The sequence below is a fragment of the Delphinus delphis genome, chromosome 1 (assembly GCF_949987515.2).
Source record: "Delphinus delphis chromosome 1, mDelDel1.2, whole genome shotgun sequence".
NCBI classification, from domain to species: domain Eukaryota; kingdom Metazoa; phylum Chordata; class Mammalia; order Artiodactyla; family Delphinidae; genus Delphinus; species Delphinus delphis.
In genome coordinates this window covers 173122871-173141928 of record NC_082683.1, presented here as the reverse complement: position 1 = coordinate 173141928, position 19058 = coordinate 173122871, and the positions used below count along the sequence as shown (strand labels likewise).

At 38.7% G+C, this 19058-nt stretch overlaps 1 protein-coding gene across 1 annotated transcript in view; it reads left to right on the top strand.

The window, feature by feature from the left end:
- BRINP3 (BMP/retinoic acid inducible neural specific 3) overlaps window positions 1–19058 on the top strand; it is a 415997-nt gene that overhangs the window by 341247 nt on the left and 55692 nt on the right. The gene's annotated exons all lie outside the window — the stretch shown is intronic.

Below are 19058 nucleotides of genomic sequence, written 5' to 3'. Positions count from 1 at the left end.
GAATGCATAATAAAATTTCCATAAGGAGAAAACTAATAGCTATTTGAGAAGAAAAAGAGAGAGAGAGAGCTTTTCTTGTAAGACCTGAATCTGGATGAGAAAAGGACAGAGCACCAAGCAAAATTTATAAAGAAGGATGGCGCTGTGTTGTGATTTCTGAGTTAACGTCAGTCATTTTTAGCTAGTCCATTTCAGTTCTTCTTAGTTCATCAAAGCATTTAAAGATGTGACACATTTTAAAAGCCAGCCTATCGTGTGCATGGACTCAAAAGAAAAGACAGAGGTGTGCACTCAGTCATCTTCATGTCACATGCTGTCTTCAAGGATGACCACCACGGCATCTGTCTGTCACAGATCAAGGCTTCTTCATCTCTGGATGGGATACCTGAAGGCAGACACAGCTAGTGACTCTTCCTGGATCAGTTTGGCTTCTTGAATTCCTATCATTCTTGCCCTAGAGAGAACCAGAGGAACAGAGCATCTTGACAGGATCCCATGTAGTTTATGCATATAAAGCCGAGTGCAGCAAGCCAATCTGTAACCACGAGAGGGAAGCTGACTCCTAGCTTGTCTTCTTTTTCCAAGACTGTGACAGCAAAAGAGTTTTTATTTTTCTTCACTGAAAATGTAACTAAGTGTGCATGAAAAAATAATTTAATATACAGTGCTAAATACTAAAGTATGGAAGATCAATCAATGGTGTTTTGCGAGGAAAAATACTGACTCAAGAATTTTAGGCTTTGTCAAGTGATTTCCTATATAAGAGGAAAACAAAAAGACATTGCATTATGCAGTGCCTCAGATATTATACTCTCTAAATATTTCTTCTGAAAATATTACTTTTTAAGTCACGATATTAATAGAATAATTAATTTTTAAAAGTACATAAAATTGTTCCTAAAAAAATTATCCTTATTAGATATAATTATATAAAAATTACCCTTATTAGATATACTACCAAGAAAAGAATGTCTGCTATTGCTTTTATTACTTACTCTTGTTTAGGAACTTATGTTAGTAAAATAAAACTTAAATATGTAATTAACAAAAATAGAGATATTAGTATTTAAGAAGGTACGATTATTAGTTGTAGGTGGCATAATTATTTATCTGGAAAGCCTCCAGAGAATCAATTAGAGAAGAAAACAAAACAAAACCTAAACAACCTTAAACAAATTAGTTACAAAATGAGAAAATAAAAAAATCAGTAGCCTACTAAATGAGCAAAACCAGTGACAAAATATAATAGAAAAGAAGACTACATTCACAAGAATGTCAAAGTATATAATATAACTAAGGAAATAAGCTAAAACAAAACTATTTAGGATATTAAGGAAAATTATGAACAAATGGAGAGCTTAGTCATGTTTTTGAATAGGAAAAAATCTTATAAAGATATTATTTTTTCTTCAAATTAATATTATGCAATTTAATGCATATTAATCAAAATTTATCTGAAAAAAACAAGTAAGGGAAAGTGGTAAATTATATTTTAAAGGGGGATAATGATAGTAGACAAGCATCGCTAGATATTAAGATCTATTCTAAAGAAATAAGATAGGTTTGAGCATGGGGCGGGGCCTACATGGGGCAACGTTCAAGCGTGGGGCGGAGTCTTTGCTTAGTACCTGCAAGGAAGTGAGAGGCGGCAGGTCGAAAGGAGGGCCTCTGGAGTGTGGAGTTCCGGAGTTTGGAGGTAGGACCCTGGATGGGGGTGTAGGTGCGGGGCTTGGGTTCTGCGCCGCAGGAGGGAGGCTCCGAGGATTAGGCCTGGGAGCCCAACAGTCTCCCCGGTGCCTATGTGGACAGGGAAAGCGCTGGCCGCGTTTCCTTCCGTTGCTCCGCGCCCCTCCCCCACCGTCTCCCCCAGGGTCTCCCCTGTCGCCGCTTGACCCCTAGCCGTGGGTGGATCCCGCTGGGTGCAGGAACTCCTCCCCTCCCCCAGCCACCCCTCAGGGGTCCGGGTCCCGGAGGTCCGGCCTTTACTTTTGCTCGCCCTTCCTTCCCTCCCACTCCCTTAGGACCCGCGCGGCTGGAGAGGACCTAGGTGGGCAGAGGATCAAGCCTGGGATCTCAGCAGGTTCCTTGGGGCCCAAGTGGGCAGGGGAAACCTGGCCATGCTCCCTTTTGATCCTCTTCCCTCCCAGTGGTTCCCCCATTTGCCCCTTCGGGTGTGGGATCCGTTCCCCTCCCGCAGCCGCCCCTCAGGGGCACAAGCCCTGTTCTCCTCCCCCTTCACTCCCCCCACGCCCTACCTGGGGTTCCTGCCATCCCCTTAGGTGTCCGTCATCCCCCACCGGTGCCTGGTAGGTGCCCTAGTTGTGAGGAGACGCGAATTCCACGTCCTCCTAGTCCGCCATCTTGACTCCGCCTGATGGATGACTTTTGACCAAAGGAATCAGTGTTGGGGAAGATTGATATTGTTGAATTCAAAAGGTGGCAAAGATGCTGTGCCTTACTTAGGGAATATTTTAGAGCATCTGAGGGTCTGACCAGCTGGAGTCTGATAGCACAAGGGGAAGCTGAGAAGGGAAGAGAGGTGTTCTTATCTCTCCCAGGGCCTGGCGGCAAAGCCCTTCACTATGTCTGTAAGTGCTTGATGCCATTCTTCATCTTGATTTCAAATTGATTCTTTACTTTGCACCAGTTAGACATAGCGTGTTAGCCGCCCAGCACGATACCAGTTGTCTTCCAGCACTTCCAGCTGACTTGCAATTATCTTCACCTGGCTTTTAAAGAGGCATTTGAGAAGGAAATTCACTGTAAAGAGAAGGAAAGGGTCTCTCCATTTTTTTCCCATGACTGATGTCAATAAAAATGGTACCTCAGGGCTTCCCTGGTGGCGCAGTGGTTGAGAGTCCACCTGCCGATGCAGGGGACACGGGTTCGTGCCCCGGTCCGGGAAGATTCCACATGCCGCGGAGCGGCTAGGCCGTGAGCCATGGCCGCTGAGCCTGCGCGTCCCGAGCCTGTGCTCCGCAACGGGAGAGGCCACAACAGTGAGAGACCCGCGTACTGCAAAAAAAAAAAAAAAAAAAAAATGGTACCTCAAAGTAACTTCATCCCGCTTTGCAGCCTCAGTTCAATTCAGTATGCATTTATGGAGGTCATTCTCTGTGTGGAACACTGTGATAGAGACTCTCAGAATCTCAAAGATAAATGAGTACTAAGCCTTGTCTTCCAGATGGAAACATGGGAGCAGACACTAAGACATGTTGCATAAAAAGAGAACACTGGAGTCTCTACTGTCTAATCACTATCCACAGTTAGATCATGTGAAGTTTCATCACTTTGACCTTAGACACATATCTTACCATCCTCTTATTTTATATGGGTGTAGCCACAGATTAAAAACGTGAAAGATAGAGTGGTTTGTGCTATAACTATATGCTAAGACCTCTGAATCCTGCTGTGGTGGCATGAGAAATCATATTAGTGTTTTAGAATACAAGGTTTGAAATATCAGGAACTATGAATGATGGAAAGCTACAGACACTTTCATTTTGTAAGGTAGGGGTATCCTGATGTTATCTTAGGTCTAAGGGTGCAGTATCTAGAACTCTTAAAGTTTCCCCCTCTTAAAGGATCTTTCAGATCAGCAAACATTTGTGGAACACCTACTATGTGCTACCTGTTTAGCTGGGTCCAGGGAGTAGGTACTAAGATAATTAATAGACATTTCCTGCCTTGAAGGAGTTTTCAACCTTGTGAAGGGTGCAAAAATGTACAATTTCAATAACTAATGTTGGGAAGTTAGGCAGAGAAGTACACAGTATACTATCCTAGCAGGAAAGGGCAGTGCATAGCCCAGGCAGAGGGTTTGAAAGGCTCCCTAAAGAAGCAGCTGCTCTTCTAAGCCTTGAAGTTTGTTCAGGTGAAGAAAGGTTTGAAGGGAAGCCCAGGTACAGGGAGAAGACAAGCCATGGAGGATTGAAGTATGCGGTGTTTGGGGGGAACCTAGTTTAGTTTTTTAGAATTAAGTGCAAGTCAGGACATAGTGGATGCCGCTGGAAAGGTAAGACAGGTCAGGCTTAAAAAGGTTTGGGTACCATGGTAAGAAGTTTACGTCCCCTCATAAGGGAGCTGCACTGAAAGTCACTGGGACTGCAACTTAGGGAACAGGGTTAAATGGAGCAAGGCAGGGGCTGGGAAAATGGGGAGCCCAGTTCAGGAGGCTACAGCTGATGATTTTGATGGTGTGAGCTAGGATGTGACACTAAAGGCGAAGGAAATGGTAAAATTTCAGAGTTGGAAATTGATTAGGTGTGACTATTGGGGAAGAAGAGGGAGTCTAATGACTGAAATTTGGTGCTTGGATGACAGGGTGGATGGTGGTATCATTTACAGGCACTGGAAAGAGAAGAGAAGAGAAGATTAGGGCAGGGGAAGAGAAGTCCACATCGGGATACGTGTTGAATTTGAGGCACCTATCAGATGACTGAGGGAGATGCCAAACAGGATATTAGACGTACAAGTCTAAAGTTCAGAGGAGAGACTAGGGCTGGAAATACAAGCAGAAAACTTGTCTTCTAATTCTCCTGTCTTAGATCAGAGCTTGGGAAGTAGTAAGGAAGTAAAAATTACGAGTTTAAGGCTGACAGCTGGGGGGCCATAGGGTAGAGCTATTTGCTACAGGAAAGAAGAGTAAAGAAAATCTTTTAAGATTGTCTGTGCCTTAGATTCTGCAGTACAGAAAAAAACACTTTAGACCAGGACAGGAGTTGGCTGTTAATCCCAGCCTGAAAGCACTTTTTTTTTCCACTACCTATTTTTGGTGTCCTTCAGTTTATTTTTAGACACCACTGGAATTAACTTTGGAGAATCTTCTCTTGAGGTTTACCCAGGGGAAGGTGACCTGGATAGTGAACTATCTAGAAATCGTTTCATATGAGAATTGATTTAAATACTTGCAGATATTCATCCAGGAGAAACACACACGCACAGACACACACACACACAGATATGTGCATACATAATAAAAGGCATCCTCCAAATATTTAAAGGGCCATCACATAGAAGAAACAATTGATTTATTGAACATATCTCCAGCAGATCAATGAATGGAAGCTACACCCAGGTAGGGTTAGCATTTACTCGGTAAATAATTATTAAGGACCTACGTTTAGTAGGCAGTGTTTCTAGGTACAGGTACAGGGATCTAATGAGAAACATGGTAGATAAAGTCCCTTTTCTCCTGAAGTCCATATTCTAGTGATAAGGAGACAGATAATCAACAAGATAAATGGCTTTAGATACAGGTAAGAACTATGAGGAAAGGAGTACATACGAAGAGAGAGTGTGGCCAAGTGGGGGAGCACATGGTGGGGGACACACTCCTTAGATTGGCTGCTGGGGAAGACCTTCCAAGGAAGTGACATACTGAGATCAGAATGACAAGAAGCCAGTCTTAGGAAGAGCTTTCTGGGCAGGGTGAACATCAAGTGAAAGGCTAAAACTCAGGGTTGAGCCTGGGCTCTTGGACAAGAAGGTAGGCCAGTGTGGCTGAAGGAAGGTGAATGGGGAATGGGGTATCAGATGAATTCAGATAGGTAGACAGAGAAAACCCATACAGAGTCTCTTTGGGTTTTTTTTTTTTTTTTTTTCCAAGTGTGATGGGAGACTATGTATTGTGTAAGTTTGGGACAGGATTTGTTCAGGAAGTAAAATGATCGAAATTATATTTTAAATGATCACTCTGGCCATTAGGCATAGAATGGAGTGTGGGAGAGTTGATGCTATAGCAGAATTCCAGGGGACAAAAGACAGTAGCTTGAAGCAAGGTGTTAATACTGTAGAAAGAGAAAAATGGGTGGATTCCAGAAATTTAAAATTTCTATTTCATTTAAAAGTAGAAATGGCAGGAGCTGCTGATGAATTAAATGTTGGGGGGAGGTGTCATTGAAGAAAAGGGATAATTAAGGATGACTCTTGGGTTTTTTGCTAAAATACTCAGTTGGATGGTACTGCCCTTTATTAAGATGGGGAAATACTGAGAGGAGCAAATTGTGGACAATAAACAGCGTTAAGAGTTATGGTTTGGATATATTCTGTTAAAATCCCAATTTGACGCTGAAGTGGATATATCATATAGAAAGTTAGATACATGAGTCTGGAGCTCACAAGAGAGGTCATGGCTGGAGAAACAAAGATTGGAAGTCATCATCACATAGATGGGACTTGAGCCGTGGGACTAGGGATAGAAGGAAATAAAAGAGGCCCCCAAACTGAGCTTTGGGGGCTTTCAATATTTAGAGCTCAGTTAGAGAAGGCAGAGTCAGTAAAAAGGGTGGCTAATGAGATAAGAGACAAACCTGGAGAGGGTAGAATAATGAAAATCAACAGAAGAAAGTATGTGAAGAAAAAGTCATTCCATTTAAGGAAAATTCCATGAAAATCAAATATTTCCCTACCATGGAAGGAATCTCACAGTCCCCTGTTGAGACCTTACTGTTCCATCTCTCTCCCCCTCTGGATGATGAAAACAACTTAACTTTACCAGCAGGCAAAGGTCACCCATGCCAGGACTGATGCTGAAGAAGGGACAGAGAGACATTTATTGGTCGTTCAAGGCGTGGCCTATGGGCAGTCTTGTTAGATACATTACTGTGCCCTTGGAGACTCTTCCCTAATGCTGGGTCCCTGCCTTGTTCTCAGGTCTCAGGAATATTTTTCTTGTCTATTTCAGGGCTCTACCATCCAGGTAGATTCTAATTCTTGCTGTCAGACCTCACCACCAGCACCACCTCTATGATGGTCTCAGTTCTCAAGTCCTTCCACCCATGTGGGAAATTATAACCATGGTAATTATAACTGTGGTAACTTCCTGTTATAGACCAACTCTCAAACTCACTTCCATGTGTCTTGTAAAACCAGAATCTTAACCTTTGCCCAGCACCACAGATCTTTCTAGATCCCACCACTGAGTTGCATATGGTCTGGGACAACTGAGAACACCAGAACCTGGTTATAATCATCATGAGTGGCCAAGCTTAGGTGGGATGAAGAACGTGGAAAGGGCCCTGCTCTTAGGAGAACGCTTGCCCCACGTGGGAGTGTGATAGGGTTGGCCTTTGAGGACCCTTCCAACACCCAAGATTCTGTGGTATTTTCAGATGCCATGTAAAATAACAAATCCTGGGTTCATTTTTTAGAGAATCATTTTGAAAGCATTTAATGAAATAAAATTACATTTCTTTTCCCCTAGCACAGGACTGTTCTCATTCTGAAATCTTGTTTTTCTATCTTTCTCATATGTTTTGTTCTGGGTTGAGGAAGCTCTTACTTTGCTGGCAGGGTATTTTGCTTTAGGCTGTCATATTGTTACTTAGGCATAATTCCAAATGACAAAATTACACACTAGCGATTTCAGATCCTTCTGGTCAAAACTGACCTCCTACTATTTGCTTGCACATAGTAGGCATTCAGTAAATATTTAACGAGTTGAACAGAAACCTTTTAAAAAGTGGCTTCCTTACTAAAGAAAATGGCTGGTGTTGGTGTTCATTACCAGGACCTAGCAGAGGATGGGAAAAGGAGTTTTGTGAAGCACACTTTCTGTTTCTTTCCTCATCTGTCCTCTTATAAATGTGAAGATGACATTTTGATGCTTTCTTATTTGTACTAAGAATGTAGACAAGAAATTATAAATTATAGATTTGGGAAATCCCAAAATATTTCTACACTTACCTAGAAAATGACATTAGCTTAGTACATCTGAATGTGAGGTGGGTTCATGTGACATTGCCTTGTTCCCTGTGCCCATCCCATGGCCACATTCATTTCAATGTAGGCTTGCAATGTCCAGGGTAGGGGAAGAATTGTATCTAGTACCTAACATAAAAGTCCTCAATGAGTGGTCTCCACGTTTAGGTCGTTTGACTGACAGAGGGTTTCTAAAACATTTAGAAGCCATGCATTCTCCAGTCTTCATTCTTCTCCACTGTGTTGCTCTTGGCCTGCCTCATTCATTTTTGCTGCCTTCTAGGGTTGGGATGCTTTTCAATGTGCAAACCTGGTCTAAAACATGATAGAACAGGAAATATGGCAGTGCTTATAAATCGTCATACCCAGGTTATTTGGACTGCAAGAGTGTAAACATCACAGAGTTTTAAGATAGAAACAAATATAAACTATTATCAGTTTACTGAACAAGCTGTAATGAGAAAGGGGAAGGCAAAGAGCGACTTTATTCTCTCTCACCACTGCCCCATTTTACACCTTGTGGAATTATTCTTCCCAACCACTGGGTGACTCCTGGGCATATCCTTATTTTTTCCGTCATTCTAAGGCATTAATGAAAAACCTGGCTTATAAAGTATTTAGAAAGTACAGGCAGTCGGATATTGACGCTCCAGTTTCTCACCCAATGAAGTACCCCACTGCTGGGCCCATATATCAACTGGAGACTCACTAAGATACAGAAGCTTGGGAAGAAGCAGGCTGAGATTGCTTTCTTCACTCTTTGTCCTCTTCTACTTTTATTTTTCTTCTCTGCCTCTTTCCAACTCTCTAAATCCTATTTCTGCCCCCTTCTTGGGCTGGACTCAGGCGAATAGTGATCAGAGAAAAGGCCGCAGTCTTCCTTTGCTCATGTGTTTGTGTCATGGCATGAGGGCTCTCTGTGTGTCAGGAACACACATTTATCTTTCTCTTAGAGATCACTTTTGTGGGTCATTCACATATCTCCCCACTGGAGGCTTCTTATCAGTGGGAAATACCCTCTCCAATGGGATTTTTTTGTTTGTTTTTTAAAAAAAAAAAAAAAAAGAAATAAGATAGAGTTTTAGAAGTGTCCTGACTATACTGCTGAATAGCCTTGAGAAATTACCTCTCTTTGTCTCAGTTTCCTAACTATAATGTGTGGGTAATAAGAGTACCTACCTTGTAGAAGTATTATGAAAACTAAACTGGCTTATATATGTAAAGTCTCAGCATTTATTAAATACTCAAAAAAATCTCTCTTTGATAATGGCACTGATGGTGATGATGATGATGTAGATGATGCTACAGTAATTAAATAGCAAAGAAAATACTGTAAAGTCTAGAAATATACTCAAGTATATGTAACAATTTGGTTTATGATTGCAGCAGTCCAGAGGATGTGTCCAGGAGAGAGCATACAAACCCACTTATTGTTAAATTAATATCTTGATCTTAAAAAGTTTAAAAGGTAGAGACTTATTAGGCCATTTTTAAACCATAGTCTAATAGGGTTAAATATTTTAACTGAAGTTTCTGAAGTGCAATGTTTTAAATGTAATTCTGACCTGGCTGGAAATTAAGAAATCCATCCCTATATAACCTTTGGATCAAATAAAATCCAAAGGAGAATTTCAAATTCTAGAGAAAGCATTAAAATGAAGACTTTCATAGCAATACCTATTAGAACATAACAAATTCTGGACTCAGAGTAAAATTCATTGTTTTTTTTTGTTTGTTTGTTTGTTTGGTTTTTTTTTGCGGTACACGGGCCTCTGACTGTTGTGGCCTCTCCCGTTGCGGAGCACAGGCTCCGGACGCGCAGGCTCAGCGGCCATGGCTCACGGGCCCAGCAGCTCCGTGGCATGTGGGATCTTCCTGGTCCGGGGCACGAACCCGTGTCCCCTGCATCGGCAGGCAGACGCTCAACCACTGCACCACCAGGAAAGCCCTTCATTATTTTAAATGCCTTAAATATTAAAGAAAAAAAATTTTAATTAATATTACTTAGATCTTGTAACCATTTATTTGTCCATTCAACAAATCTTTAATGTCATTTATAGGCACAGAAGGTGCATCAGCCTACAAAATAAAATGTATTTACTTATTTCCAGGAAACTTGGAGTTAATGTTTTAGTGGGTGAGGAAGAAAATGAACAAATTATATATTGATTTAGAAGGTGATGAAGGCTATGGAGAAAAATAAACCAGAGAGGAAGATAGAGAGTCTCAAGGATGGTGCATGCTTGCCTGTGTGTGTGTGTGTGTGTGTGTGTGTGTGTGTGTGTGTGTCTGTCTGTGAGTGTGTACAATTTTAAATTGAATTGACAGCAAAGACTTAAAGGAGGTGAGAGAACAGTAAGCCACATGTATATCTGGGGGAGAAAATTATAGGCAGAGTGAACACGTACTCAGGCAAATACAGCGCCCTGAGCGGCAGTGGAGCCCAGGTTGCCTAAGGAATTTTATGAAGCCCCAGTGGCCAGAATAGAGTGAGCCAGAGATACTAATAGGAAATGTGGTCAGAGGTAATGGGGTGGGGTGAGGTGGCAGATATTAGGGAAAGGTGATAAAATAGCCAGTTTGAAAAGTATCAAGATGAGTTATGTTCACAGACAAGATTTCTCCAGCCTTTAAAGGTTAGGAATATTATTTGCTTTTTCCAGGCTACAGGAAGCTCTGGAAGGCAATTTGTTTTATAAAGACAGCACAACTTCTTTTTCTTTATTTTTTATTGAAGTATAGTTGCATTACAATGTTATGTTAATTACTGCTGTACAGCAAAGTGACTCAGTCACACATACATACACATTCTTTTTCACGTTCTTTTCCATTATGGTTCATCACAGGATATTGGATATAGTTCCCTGTGCTATACAGTAGGACCTTGTTGGTTATCCATTCTATATATACCAGTTTGCATCTGCTGATCCCAAACTCCCACTCCTACCCTCTCCCAGGCCCCTTCCCCTTGGCAAACACCAGTCTCTTCTCTAAGTCCCTGATTCTGTTTCTGTTTCGTAAATAGGTTCATTTGTGTCATATTTTAGATTCCCTATGTAAGTCATACGATACTGTCTTTGTCTGACTTACTTCACTTAGTATGATACACAACTTTAATGTGAAAAAAAAAGTAACACAAAAGTGGAAACTATAGATGAATATGCTTAAATGTATAATTTAATTAGATAAAATATCCTACTGGAAATAAAGTGACCACCTACAGGAAAGGCTACATAATATTGCATTGCAATTTCCTGAGGTTACCAATTTCTCTGATGGTATCACAGTTGATCCATTATCCTTTCACAGTATTCCAGGCCCAGCCTGTATTTTCATGCCCCAAACTTGAAATTAGCTACTCTCCAAGGACCTTTGCTTTGTTTTAGGACCTTTGCTTTTGTTTGACATCAAAGATGAAATATGGGTGCTACAGATGCCATGTATTCTTTTATGTGAGCACGGGGAACAGATACTAGCATGAGCCACTTTAGTGACAGAGGGAGAAAAAAAAAGATCTTGTGTTTCAAAAAGGTGTTGATTCATACTGAAATTTCCTGGAATATACTTGATGCATCTTCATGGCTTCTATGACTGTAAATTAATTGATGTTTATAGAATCCCATACAATGAATGGGATTCTGAAACCCTCCTATTCATTTTCATGGACAGTTGATACCCAAACAGACCAACCAGACGTCATTTTTCTTGCATGAACTTATGAGGCTCTAAGGCCTTTTGATTCGCTCCTAATATCCTTTGGTAAAGTTATAAATGGTTACACCTATATGATTCTCAAGAAATTAACTGTTTCCAATAAGCTATCTGTATAGAGACTGTTAATTCTAAATTTTTGTAGCCCAGTTACCACTTGTTACAGGGATATTCCTTAGCTACCACCTTGACTTTTGACTAAAAGGACTTAAAATAGTCACAAGTATACCTCAGTACTGATACTCAGATACAGCCAGAACACTATGGCATAGTAACTGATTTCCATTATTAGCTGTTGGGGTTTTTTTCTGAACGGTTAGTATCCATGCAATGCTCTTCATTAAATATTTCAAATTCAGCCCTAGTACATCTATAAAAGTATGCATTGATCAGGTAGAGAACTTTCGCAGTGTTAGGGAGGTTCCTTGTTGAAGCACCACTCAGGATATTCTACTGTCATTTCCATAACCACAAAGGGCTGCTGGTCCTACAGAGGTGAACAGTCAAGAATGCTCCCTCAGGCTACCTTGGGAAAAGAGTTATCTGTTTCCTTACTTTCAGCTGCAAGGCTTGACTAGCCTTCTTCCTTCATTCCTTCGTATCTTCCTCCCTCCCTCTCTTCTTGCCTTTCTTCTTTTTTATTAAGGTATAATTGACAAATAAAATTGTAATATATTGGAAGTATACAGTGTGATCATTTGATATACATTGGGAAAAGATTCCCATGATCTTTAACATATACTTCACCTCATACATTTGCCATTTTTTTCCCTTTTTTGGTGAGAACACTTAAATTCTACTCTCTCAGCAAATTTCAATTATGCAACACTGTATTACCAACTATGGTCGCCATGTTACACATTAGATCTTTAGACCTTTTTCATCTTATAACTGAAAGTTTGTACCCTTTTTCTAACTTCTTTTTATTTCCCCCTTGCCCTAGTCCATGGCAACCACCATTCTACTCTCTGATACTATGAGTTTTTTATATATTTTATTTACACACACACACACACACACACAGTAGATTTCACATAAAAGTGATACCATACAGTATTTGTCTTTCTCTGTCTGGCTTATTTCACTTAGTATAATACTCTCCAGGTGCATCCATGTTGCAAATGACAGTATTTCCTTCCTTTTTAAGGCTGAATAATATTCTACTACATATATACATAAATTTTTCTTTATATATTCATTTGTCAACAGACACATGAGTTGTTTCCATAACTTGGCTATTGTGAGTAATGTAGCAGTGAACACTGGAGTACAGATATCTTTGTAGAATGATTTCATTTCTTTTGGCAATATACTCAGAAATGGAATTGCTGGATCAAATGGTAGTTCTCTTTTTAATTTCTTGAGGAACTGCCATACTGTTTACCATAGTGGCTGTACCAGTTTACATTCCCACCAACAGTGTACAAGGGTTCCCTTTTGCCATATCCTTGCCACTATTTGTTGTCTCTGGTGTTTTTGGTAATAGATATCCTGACAAGTGTGAGATGTAGCTCTTTGTGGTTTTGATATGCATTTTCCAGATGATTAGTTATGTAGAGTACCTTTTCATGTACTTGTTAGTCATTTGAATATTTTCTTTGGTTAAATGTCTATTCAGGTTCTTTGCCCATTTTCCAATTGAGTTATTTATTTTTTGGCTATTGAGGTTGAAGTGTTTCTTGTGTATTTTGAAAATTAACTCCTTATTACACATACTATTTGCAAATATTTCCTCCCATTCCATATGTTACCTTTCATTTTGTTGATGGTTTCCTTTGCTGTACAGAAGCTTTTTAGTCAATATTGAGTCACACTTGTTTTACTTTTTTTGCCTTTATTTTTGGTGTCAAATCCAAAAATCATTGCCAAGACCAATGTCAAGGAGCCTAATCCCTATGTTATCTTCTAGGAGTTTTAGGGTTTCAGGTCTTACAATCAAGTCCTTAATCTATCTTAATTTTTGTGAGTAGTGTAAGTTAGGGCTCCAGCTTCAGTCGTCATTTTGCATGTGGATATCCAGTTTTCCCATTGCCATTAATTGAAAAGGCTTTTTTCTTTCCCAACTGGGTGTTCCTGGTGCTCTTATCAATGCTCAGTTGAATGTAGATGAGTAGATTTATTTCTGGAGTTTCTCTTCTGTTGCATTGATCTATGTGTCTGTTTGTTTTGTGCCAATACCATACTATTTTGATTACATAGCTTTGTATACATTAACCCTTGGACAACGCAGCAGTTAGGAGGGCCAACCATCCACACAATCGAATACTTTACAGTCAGTTCTCTGTTCCATGGTTCCCCATCCATGGATTAAAGCAACCATGGATCACGTAGTGCGCTTTTAGTGAAAAAGATCAGCGTGTAAGTGGACTCATGCTGTCCCAACCTGTGTTGTTCAAGGATCAACTATAGTTTGAGATCAGGAAATGTGATGCCTCCAGCATTGTTCATCATTCCCAAGATTGTTTTTTGACTATTCAGGTCTTTTATTGTTCCATAAACATTTTAGGATTTTTTTTTCTTTTTCTGTAAAAAATGCCATTGGAATTTTAATAAGGACTGCATTGCATCTGTAGATCACTTTGGGTGGTATAGACATTTTAACAATATTAATTTTTCTGATCTGTGAACATGGAATATCTTTACATTTATTTGTGTCTAATTTATTTTATCAATGTTTTATAGTTTTCAGTGTACATATCTTTCACCTCCTTGGTGAAATTTATTCCTAAGTATTTTATTCTTTTTGATGCTTTTGTAAATAGGATTGTTCTCTCCATATCTCTCTCCCATAGTATGTTGTTAGTGTACAGAAGTGAAACATATTGAATTAATTTGTTAGTTCCAACAGGGTTTTTTTCCTGTATATAATGTAATGGTATCTGCAAATAGAGAATATTTTGCTTCTTCCTTTCCAATTTAGTAGCCTTCCATTTCTTTTTCTTACCTAATTGTTCTGACTAGGACTTCTGGTACTGTGCTGAATAAAAGGGGCAAGAGGTGAGATTATTGTTTTGTTCCTTATCTTAGAGGAAAAGATTTCAGCTTTTCACCATTGAGTGTGATGCTGTGTTTGGACTTGTCATATATGGTCTTTATTATGTTGAACTACACTCCTTTTATACTGAATTTGTTTAGTTCTACCATGAAAGGATGTTGAATTTTGTCAATTTTTTTATCCATTGGAATAATCACATGATTTTTATATATGAAAATATATACCCTCCCAAAGGGGAGGGTAGCAGTCAGCATCCAGATACATGTAAATTAGAAGCCAGACCCTCAGGCAGTGGCTGTAAAATATACAATCAAACCCCTTCTAGGAAAGCCTGGGAGATGGGTGTTTCTACCTGTTCCCTCTGCACTGAGCCCTGGGGACATAGCTGCAGTGAGTGCTTGCACACCCATTAGCAACTGCTTCTTTCTTTGCTATGGTCCTGTGGAACTCATAAAGCAAGCCCTGTTGCTTTTCAGAGCTAGGTGATTTGGGAGCCCATCCCTCAGTTAGCGGCTGAAAGATTTGACTTCTGAGTAGGCCATTGGTGAGCCAGTTTCCCTTTTTTTAGATGTTGGGGAGCGTCACATTTTCTTCATCTGGCTTCCTTTGTTTTATTACCTGTCGTGGCTTAATTAAATTGAACTGAGTGGATGTAGGGTCTAGAGGGACAGCAATCCCAGCGTGCTAGATGTAGTCTGACATGGAGCTGAGAGTCTTGCTGTGCTCCAAGAGCCAACCATCTCTATAAAGATAACCAGATGAACCTATAGATTCACAGTCTTTCATCTTCTTCCACTCCGTGCTGATTATAATTCTGTGAGATTTTCAGATTTGAAAATATTTTCAATTTTTTATTAAAAATTATTTGCTAATCACCTTTATTTTAAACAATAGAATGGATTTCTAGCCTCTTTTCCCCTCTATTCTTTGCTCAGAAACCATAGATCTCTCAAGCAAAAACTCTAAATCTCCAAAAGGAAAAATAAAATTACTTCCAGACTTTGAGGAAATCTTTTTTGATAATAGTTATTCAGGTATATTTCCAGTCTTTCCTTTTATCTCAGGTCTCTTCAGTACACCATGGTCATTCTTTTTTTTTCTAATAAAATTTATTCCTGAAATAAAAGTGAGCTTTTTAATAAATCATCTCAAGAATACTTCAATGCCATATTATAAAATTTCCATTTGTAAGTTGCATTTTCCTAAGTACAAAAATATTTTTGAGAGGCTGTTAAACACTGTTAAAACAAAAACCAAAAACCCACTGAAATTTGCATTCAAGGTCATTGTAGTTTTTCAGATGGCATCTTCCATGAAAACAAAAAACAGTAAGATGAAGTCTATCATTTCTTTCCCAAAGCCAACTATATAAAAATTAAAATATTCTTAGCTCTGTTCTTAGCTACAGCCATGTTTAAATTATCAGTTTTCTTGCTTCTGACTGGAATGCTACCAAATATTTTCTTTCCCCATAACAAATTATGTTAAGTATAATTTCAGATGCTTATTGACTAGTCATATCATGTTCTGTGAAATGTATGTTCAAATATTTTGTTCATTTTTATCAAGCATTTTATTTTCTGTTATTGAATTATAATAGTTCTTTGTATATTCTGATATAAGTTTTTTCTCATATATAGGAATCACAAATATAGTCACCCAGTATGTGTCTTGCCATTTCATTTTCTTAATGCTGTCCTTTGAAGAGTAGATTTTTAAAATTTTGTTGAAATCTAATTTATCAATTATTTTCTTCTATGCTTAGCACTTTCAAGTCGTAAGAAAGCTTTGTTAAACAAAAGGTTGAAAAAATTTTCTCCAAAGTTTTCTTCTGGGAAAAGGGTCTTTTATATTTTATATTTGATTTTCCCTTTTTATATTTGCTTTTTATATTTATTTCTTACATTTTTTAAACTTTATGTACATTTTTCAAGACTGATATTATATTCAGTCCTCCCATTAGCTCTTTGAAATGTACAGGCTGGATTTATTATTCTGTCTTACAAATAGTGAAAATGAAGATTAAAATATTAAATAATATTCAAAAGATTGTACAGTTAGAAAATTGTGGTGATAAGTCTAGAATAGCCTTAGTCTAGTGCAATTTCCTCCACATTTCAGACAATCATCTGCAAATTCCAGTCTCAACCAAAAAGGTGTGTATTTAAATTCCAGGCATAAAATTATCTATATTACTGGAAAATAACCAAGAGGTATAGCCATTTAGTATAGATAAAGAAATGGGATTTTTATGTAAGAAACATTAAACCTATAAAATATATTAATCTCTTGATAGCAAAATTTGCACAGGAAACACAAACCAATTGACGTTTGATATTTTCATTAGTAAAATAAGTTAGATACAGTATGGAAGAGTTGATGCATTTAAATTAAGAGACCTGGGAAAAGCTGGCCTCATTTAAAGCGACATGGCATTAAAATGCTAAAGCGAAGGGATCCTTTCAAGAATATTTATAAGAGAGCCAGTGTATCATTCTGCACCTGTTGTTAAGAGGAGGTACAAGTGCTCAAGTTCCAGATTGAATTGGCTTCAAAGATTTTGAAGAATAGCCTCTCTGTTAGTAAATTTTCCCCTCTTGTGAATAGAGATTTGTCTTTTGCAAGGGGGGAGTGGCAGACTACAGGGGCATTCTCCACAGCAGGCACCTGTGAAACTTGGCAGACTTAAGGGTTCTAAGCTGCTGGTATGAATAGCTTTACAGTATGTGGGGAAAGAGGCAACCAGGACTTTCTGATGAATGAATCCATGGAATGCTAATTTTGTGATCCCTGAATTGTGTGACTAACTCAACGTTGAGTGTTGTTTTGAAATACAGTTCACTTCACCTCACAAAGTTTGAAAACATACCCTTAGGCTTTAATATCAGCATTTCATTTTGTAAAAGGTTCGTTGTGATGTTGAGAAAATATCAAAATTAAATTAGGTCTGGCCCTAAAGTTTGTGGTTTTAGTAAATAAACAACTCCTTTTTTAATCTAAAGTTAACTTTTATGTATGTGATAAGGTCAATAGTTAATAATAGGATTATATGCCTAAATATATTCCTGTTCTGGCCCATTCTTATACAATGTGGTTAAGTAAACAGGCATCCCACAGAAATTAATTTTTCATGGCAGATGACTCCATGGCCAACAATAAACATACAATATTGATGACAGTATAATATATAGGAGTAGATTTTGTAACTTTTAATCTATATGAGTTTTTATTTTAGACTGATATAAGCATGTTTTAAAGTACAGATCAGTATGGTTTTGAACATTAGTGAAAATGTGTATATAGGGTTACATCAATACAAACAACATTTGAGAGAAATAAAGTTTAAGTGGAGAAACGCTTATGGCCATGTAGAACAAACTACAAAAAACTCAAGTTAGCCCACCTTGGATGTTCTTTTCTTAATATGTTTACTCTATTTCTTCTCCTTATTTGCTTGGTAAATTTCTTCATATCTTTCAAGACTCAGTTGAAATATTACTCCTTTCCTGAAAACTTTTCTTAACCACCTTTCTCGCCAAAACGTTAAGAATTGCCTTTCTGTGTTCTCCATTCCTCAGTTAAAACTTATGGCATTTTTATTGTATATATTTGCTTCTGTGCCTGTCTTTCCAGTAGACAGTAAGCCCCTCAGACAAGGATTGTGTTTTATTTATTGTGTAGCCCTTGTTTAACATAATGAACACTGAATATGCAGTTACAATAGATATAATACTGGGTATAAAAGAGAGATAGATAACGTTATGTGTTCATTGCCTGGAGAAAACCTTAACTGCATGTATTTATTTCACGTACTACGTGGTTGCAGACCTGGCTTAGCTGAACTCTAGGTATCACTTAGCAATTAATTAGCATTTTCTCTCATATTTTACAGTGATTTGAAAATGTTTACTGTTTCCTCTAGTCATCTACCCACCTTTCCTTCTAATGCTCTTTCCTATGAGAAGATTTGGTATGATTTGCTTCATATTTAAAATATAAATAAGACACAGCATGACTTTGATAGCCACACCCTCAGTTGTGGAAAAAAAGGGTATCATTTTTTCCTCTGATGCAGTCTTTTGACATTGATCCATCTCTTTTATTCAATGCAGAAATTTCATCTAAGCATGTATTTTCTTCCTAAATCTAATGGCCAAATCTGGTCTATATTTTCATTGCATTCAATTATAAGATCATCTCTTTAGAATTTTTTTCCCCTCTTTCACCCTTGGGTTAGTCTAAACCTAACAAGGGTTTGCTAAGTCCCACTCTGATATGAATGTCCTCTTTGTGGAACTCCAGCTTTGTCTATCGCTGTTGCTCTTTTGGAGGCGTATATGATTCGGACTTAGGCTGTGGTTGACAAATGTACACATTCCCCTCTGCATCTTCCCCTCTGCATCTTTATGTTCAGGCCATTCAGATATTTTTTCCTCCCTCTACACCTCTGGACCCGAGGAAGGAATTGGGTGTTCCGCCCATCTTTCTCTCTGTTGCTGCTGTTTCTGCAAGGCTGCACATAGCTGGAGTTGTGCAAATATGCAGGTGGACTGCTGGCTCCCTTTGCACTGATCCCTAAGCTTAACAAGGGTCCCATTACAGGCCCCCCACCAATGCCGCCCCTTCTCAGGCTCAACACAGCGGACAGAGC